The sequence below is a fragment of the Neopelma chrysocephalum genome, unplaced genomic scaffold (genome assembly GCF_003984885.1).
Source record: "Neopelma chrysocephalum unplaced genomic scaffold, ASM398488v2 Primary Assembly neopelma1_72, whole genome shotgun sequence".
Classification (NCBI taxonomy): Eukaryota; Metazoa; Chordata; class Aves; order Passeriformes; family Pipridae; genus Neopelma; species Neopelma chrysocephalum.
The window spans coordinates 7,491,087-7,498,197 of record NW_020897732.1 but is presented as its reverse complement, the minus strand read 5'-3'; positions in this window follow the sequence as shown (position 1 = coordinate 7,498,197).

The window sequence follows — 7,111 nt, the reverse complement described above, 5'->3', positions numbered from 1 at the left end:
GTTGTGTTCTCCCACCTTGGTGCTCCCTGATGCCTGCTCTGCAGATTGAACCCTCTGCTTGCCTTTCACTCCAGCTTTGCTCTGCCTTTCCCAAGCCCCATTTCTGACTGCACTCTCACCGATTATTTTTTTTCAGAGGCTGTAAGCCTCAGTGTCAGCTCAGCTTGCATTAGTGTCAAAGAAGTATTTCTTGGCAGTTTACAAAAGATAAAAAGGAAAGTTGAGCATCATTTAATGTGAAATGTGCTAGAGTGCCTATGCTGAGCTTCTCTGAGAGGCCTGAGGCTCCAGCTACCTAAAAAAGCTGATAAAAGCTGCTGTCATCCAGTGGTTCAGCTCCCCTCTCTACCATGGCTCTGGCCCTGCCCTGTGTAGACAACTCACAGCACACAGGAACTTTTGCTTCTTTTTTTCTCCTCAGTCTTCTCTGGTAGCCTCTCTCTCCAAACCTCCCAAGTGGACCACAGGGCAGAGGTTGGGGGAGCAAAGTCCCTCCCACTGTACTGGGAGATCAGGTTTGTGACCACCTGAGGAACCTGAATATACATAAGGCTAAGGGATCAGATGAGATGTAACCCAGAGCCTTGAGGGGATTGGCTGATGTAGCAGCCAAGCCACTCTCCATGATATTTGAAAAGTCATGGCAGTCAGGCAAAGTCCCAGGTGACTGGAAAAAAGAAAACATTGCATCCATCTTAAAAAAGGGTAGAAAGGAGGACCCTGGGAACTACCAGCGTACTGGCCTCACCTCTGTGCCTGGGAAGATCATAGAACAGATCCTCCCAGCAGATGTTCTGCTAAGGCACGTGGAGGACAGGGAGGTGATTCTATACAACCAACACGGCCTCACCGAGGGCAAGTCCTGCCTGACCAAACAAGTGGTCTCTACGATGGGGTCACTCTGTCAGTGGACAAGGGAGGGGCTATAGGTATGGTTTCTCTGATTCCTGTAGAGTCTTTGACACGGTCCCCCAAAACATCCTGCTCTCTAAATAGGAGAGATGTGGGTTTAATGGGTGGATTGTTCAGTGGATGAGGAATTGGTTGGATGCTCACATCCAGAGGGTAATGGTCAGTGGTTCAATGTCCAAATGGAGATGGGTGACAAGTGGTGTCCCTCAGAGGTCTGTGCTGAGACCAGCGCTGTGTGATGTCTTCATCAGTGACATGGACAGTGAGACAGAGAGTGACCTCAGTGACTCTACAGATGACACCAAGCTGTGTGGTGTGCTTGACATGCCTGAGGGATGGGATGCCATCCAGAGGGACCTGGAAAAGCTCCAGAATTGGTGATGTTGAACAAGGTCAAGTGCAAGGTGCTGCACATGGATCAGGGCAAACCTCGGTATCAACACGGGCTGGGGATGAAGGGATTGAGATCAGCCCTGCAGAGAAGGACTTTGGGGTGCTGGCGGATAAAAAGCTGGACATGAGATAGCAGTGTGAACTTGCAGTCCAGATGGCCGTCTGCATCTTGAGCTGCATCAAAAGCAGCATGGCCAGCAGGTCAAAGAATGTGATTCTGCCCTTGATTCTGCTCTTGATTCTGCTCTTGTGAGACCCCACCTGGAGTACTGTGTCCAGTTCAAGGGTCCCCAGCACTGGGAAGACATGGAACTCTTACAGCAAGTCCAGAGGAAGCCACAAAAATGATCAGAGGGTTGGAGCACCTCTCCTATAAAGACAGGGTGAGATAGTTGTAGTTGTTCAGTCTGGAGAAAAGGCTTCAGGGAAACCTTAAAGCACCTTCTAGTACCTAAAGGGAGCTTATAAGAAAGATGAGGATAGACTTTTTGTTAGGGCCTGCAGTGATAGGACAAGAGGTAATGGTTTTAAACTAAAAGACGGTAGATTTTGACAAGATATAATGAAGAAATTTTTAATGATGTTAACAGGCTGCCCAGAGAGGTGGTAGATGTGCCCTATCCCTGGAAACATTTAAAGGTCAGATTGGAGAGGGCCCTTAGCAACCTGATCAAATTGAAGTTGTCCCTGCTTATTGAAGGGGGATGGGCTTTTAAAGGTTCTTTCCAATCCAAATTATTCCATGATTCAGTGATTTTTATGCAGATTAGAAGCTAGTGGTGCTATACATCCAAGTTTCACTTGCATTGAAGTGTTGGCCCTGCAACTGCCCAATGCTATTCTAAAGATGTATTTAGTCAGAAAAAAATGATGAGAGCTTGCTTTTTATGCAATTAAGTGGATTACTTTCTTAGCTGTTCTGTCTGGAGTGAGAAAAATAGGATCAATGTCCAAGGGGTGTCTCTGGTGGTAGATTGGGCTGGTCTGATCCACTCTCAGAAAGAGACAGTACCATGTGGGCTGAGAATCACCTCCAGCAGACAGAATGCCCTCTCCATTTCTCCAGTGTTATATATTGCAAGGGTATCCAGCAGACTCTTGTGCCTCTTAGCATCATTTCTTTTTTCCAAAAAGAAATATTGTCAGTGCAGCTCTTCAAGGTCGTGTACATGGTTGCACTCAGTTAATTTCATTTTAATTTGAGTGTTAAAAAATTGAGGAACATGAGCTCTACAGCTTTGAAATATTGTTTAAAAATACATCTTTACTGGGTAGATGGGAGTATGCTAAATGTGTATACCTTTTAGAAGAAGCCTCAATTTTATTATCGTTATGATTTCCCAGTTTCACCATTTTCTGGAAGAAGAGGGTTATTTCATTTAGAGATTATTTTAGCTGGTTCTATCCATTTTGCTGAACTGAATTCCTCTCCCCTCCCCAAAAAGCTTTCTTTTAATAACAGTTGTTATTTCTTTCCAAGTGCTGGGAAGAGGAGTCCAATAAACCCCTCCTTGGGTTCCTTCCAGAAATAAAAAAAAAACATTTCAGCTGTCATTCAGGCCTGCCTTTTCATTAATTCTATTTCAATGCATTTTATATGACTGTGTGACTGCCTTTGCAACAGCAAGGAATCTCAGTGGGATGGAGCAGCTTAATCGATCAGCAATCCTGGTCACCCAGAAAGAGTGTTAATTGGCCTCAGTACTTGAAGCATGTGACACTGCCTGACCTAATCATCAGAGCTGGAGAAGTCAATAAATTAGAGGAGAAATGCAGATGGATAAAATAAGGACCCAGGTCTATAAAACATGCTGTGAACATCGTTCCTGAAACCAGTAGTGCTGTATGGAAAAGCCAAGTTAAGCATTTGCTGGATAAGGCCCAGGGGAACTAAGAGCAAGAATAATTTTGTGTTTTCAGAGTTTCACTTTTTAGTCTTCCATCACATACATTTGATATGTTTCAGCAATTTGTCTGAGAGCTCCTAACTGGATCTGTGACAATTATTCATTCTCCCACTCTAACAACCAGTGGTGCAGCTTGCCTTGCCCCTGCACTCCCCGGGGATGGACTGAGGCTGGCCAAGCCAACATGATCTGGTCAGGGGACTGGCAGGGACGTGGCCAGGCTCACCTCCCTCTGAGGGAGGAGTGGTGCTCACACAAAATTTGATGTGTGGGTTAAATACTGCAGGTGAGATCTCAGCTGCCGCTGCCGCAATGGGAGCAGGTTTGCTTAGTCAAGGGGTCCAGCATTTACCTCCAACCACTGATAAGCTAATAACTTCAGGCTGCTAATTTAGACCTGTAAATTAGACCCGTGAAGAAGCTGGTGTGAACACCTCCCGTGGTTCCTACAGGACCGACCACTGCAGTGGCTGGTGAAGGAGTGTGGGTTGCCCTCGGAGGCAGGGCAGTGTCCCATCAGCCTTATTAAAAGTGTTCCCATTCCTGTGCTGCAGATGAAGGACTTCAGTCCCTGGAGCTGGCAGGGGTGATTTTCCAAGCACTGACTGCAAAGGAAGTAGCCTATGCAAGCACAGGCTGTCCTGGTGAGTATGGGAATGACTGCAGTGGTAGCATATGAGATGTAGGCTGGCAGCTGGGTCAGGCAGAAGAGTCCAGTATTCCTCTTGTGCAGTATGGCTGGGTAGGGATAGAACTCCTAACACCTCTTCTGTGGGACTAGGCAGTGTCAGGATTGGATCTGGAACAATAAATCTCTTCATCCTGCCTGCTCCAAAACGAGTACTGTAGTGAATCCCAAACCCTCTCTTAAACACTCAGAAAGAGAAGGAAATAAGCAGTAAGTGTATCTGTCAGGCAATGATTTAAAGGGAGGATGATGTAAAGGGTATCCCTGTGCTGCTTTTGTCCAGGATAGAGTTAACTTTCTTCACAGTAGCTTGTATGGGCTGTGTTTTGGATTTGTGCTGAAAACAGTGTTGATAATATAGAGATGTTTTTGCTGTTGCTGATCAGGGCTTGCACAGAGTCAATGCTGATTCTGTTCTTCTGGAGAACACCTGCCTGCCCTTGGGAAGTGGTGAATCAGTTCCTTGTTTCATTTGCTTGTGTGTGAGGGTTTTGCTTTACCTGTTAAACTGTCTTTATCTCAACCCATGAGTTTTCTCACTTTTACTCTTCCTATTCTCTCCCCATCCAGCTGGCAGGGGACTGAGCAAGCAGCTATGTGGGGCTTGGGTGTTGGCTGGGGTTAAACCAGGGCAATCCCCCACTGCCTGTTGGGGTGGATGCAATGAGGAAAACTCATGCCACCGGCTACAGATGTGAACAATGCATTGGTGAGCTTAGTGTCACTGTTCTCCTGTCCTGTTGGGACATGGTAGGTGATCCAAGAGTCTCGGGCCTGGGACAGGAAACCAGAGGACACGTCAATCCCCATGGATGGAACCATTAGGACTGAAATCCCAAGGGTCAGAATGCTTGAAATGACATCTATCACAACCTTTTGAACACCTGTTTGTGTTCTAAATTACCTTCTAGTTTTTGTCTTTCAGGCTAACAGTAGGCAAAGTGTTTGTGACTATCTCTGCAGCCATGAAGGTCCTCAAAGTCTGAGGTGATTTTTGCGATCAAATGTTTCTGGACATGATAGGTGCTATTTTTTTTCCCCTCAAAATCCAGCAGGTGACAAATGCACAGAATCCAGCCTGAACATTTATGCAAGAAAAAAAGAAAATGAAATTTCTTACTCTAACCAGAAGCTGTGGGGACTGGGCTAAAGTCTCAGTCTGGGGTAGCCAAGCCTCAGGAAAGGGTCCTTTGACCCAAAGGGTCCTGAAGAGTGTATTTTCAGTGACATTTTCTCCATTGAATTTTTTCACCAAATGTAGGGTTTTTTTTCAATAGAAATCTGTCAGTTTAGCAGCTGATTTTCAAGCCAGTTGGAAAGTGGACTTTTCCAATTAAAAAAAAAGTCCAATCTAAAATTTTTCAATTATTGGTTTAATTAGCCCCAAGAATCCTTGCAGCAGCTCAGATAGCTTGACTTTGTATTTTGCACCCTGACCCACTCTGTATGGCCACACAAGGAAGAGAGAAGAGTCAATCTCAGTTTATGCCATTATCTAGATGCACGTCCCAGTTTATATGTGACGTTAATGAAAGTATTTGTTCATGCATTTTGTTCCAGTAGGAAACCAAATTTACAGACTTCCTCTTCAGAGCTTTGTCCCTAACCATGTCCCTTTAATTAATTCAAACACATCAAAAATCACAGAAATATTTTACTGGGAGGCTATCAGATTTGCACTTTCCTACCAGTTAGAACCACCTTGTGTTGGTGGAGTCAGTGGAGGGGACTGGTGGGAGAGGTACTGCTACCAACCAGGTACAGGGACACCAGCACATGCAAAATGACTCCCAACTCTTAGCAGAGCCAATATGGTAGCGAAGGGGTGGACGTCTCCTACACCAAAAGCTATAGATGCCCAACCATGAGTAAGTGAACATGTGCCTGGTAGGAGTGCTCTGATGCTATTTTATCCAGCATAAATGTCTGGAGGTACATTTATCCATCTGTTGGCTGTCCACATAGCTGTGCTCTTAATTATTCTTTTTTTCCTCCCACCTGCTGTTGTTTATTTATGTATGGATCTATTTTATATATATATATATATATATATATATAACAGCAACGCATAGTTGTACAGATAAACATCTGTAGGCAAGATATGGTCCACAATGGGAAAACCCCCACTGTGTTGGCAGAAAAACTAACACAAATCTGCAGTCAAAGGTCACAGGCACAGTCTTATTAGTTGTCCAACAAAACGCATTTTCAAAAGTCTTAGGAAAAAATATCAGGAAGAAAGTTAGCAAGGCACTACAAACTCATTTTGTTACCCCAGAAGGTGTTCAGAGACAGTGGAGCTACTGATGTTAAGTTAAATAGGAAAGGAAAGTAGACCAGATTATAGTAGCCTGGCAGACAGGAAGGAGAAAAGACATAAGGAACAAGAGCAATAAGGTTTCCAGACCAGTCAGGTGAAAAGTGCAAACCTACCCCATCCCCTCCTGCCCATAGCTCACTTTTTCACAGAGTCAACAAAAGTGATCTGTATGACATCCTTTATCTGCTGGCCTTTCAATGGGGAAGGCAAGGTTTTTAAGTAACAATAATAAAGATTTCTATTTGTATTTTAATAGGGAAACATTTCTTTTTATCAGATTACCAGGCCTGTCATGATTCACCTCTGAGCCCTTCACTTGGCTAATGAATTTATGTCCCTCTCTCTAGGGGACGAAGATCTTGTCATTCACAAAATAATGCCATTATCAGCATATCTCATGTTGAGGTGAGGCTCAGCTTCCTTGGTGCTGGTCTCTCCTTCCTCCTGTGCTTGGTGCTGAAATTTTGGCCAAAAAATGGTGAAAAGAAGGCTGGACTGTGGGCCAGGAGGTGATTCTGCATCTCTGGTCTGGACAGGGTACTAACCCAATATGGCTGTAACATCCTGCAGGTGGCTTCAAACTTTGTAAAAACAAGTTGCCTTCCATCCCCATCTATTCCTGAGCCATTTCACACCATGCCAGGGCAGCTTCTCAGCTCTGGTTCAAGATCCCAGATGTACTGCCCACCACCTGCACTCTCATCATGAGTATCTAGCAAATTAAAGTTTGAAGATGGCATAAGAGCAAACCTCTGTCACAGCACGTGGGATAAGCCCCAAGAGCTGGAACACTATCTGGTATTGGTTTCATAGTCTCCAGCTAAACAAAAAAAGCAGAAGTCTTTTTTTTGTGTGTGTCTAACTTCAAAATGCCAGTTATTCATAATCCTC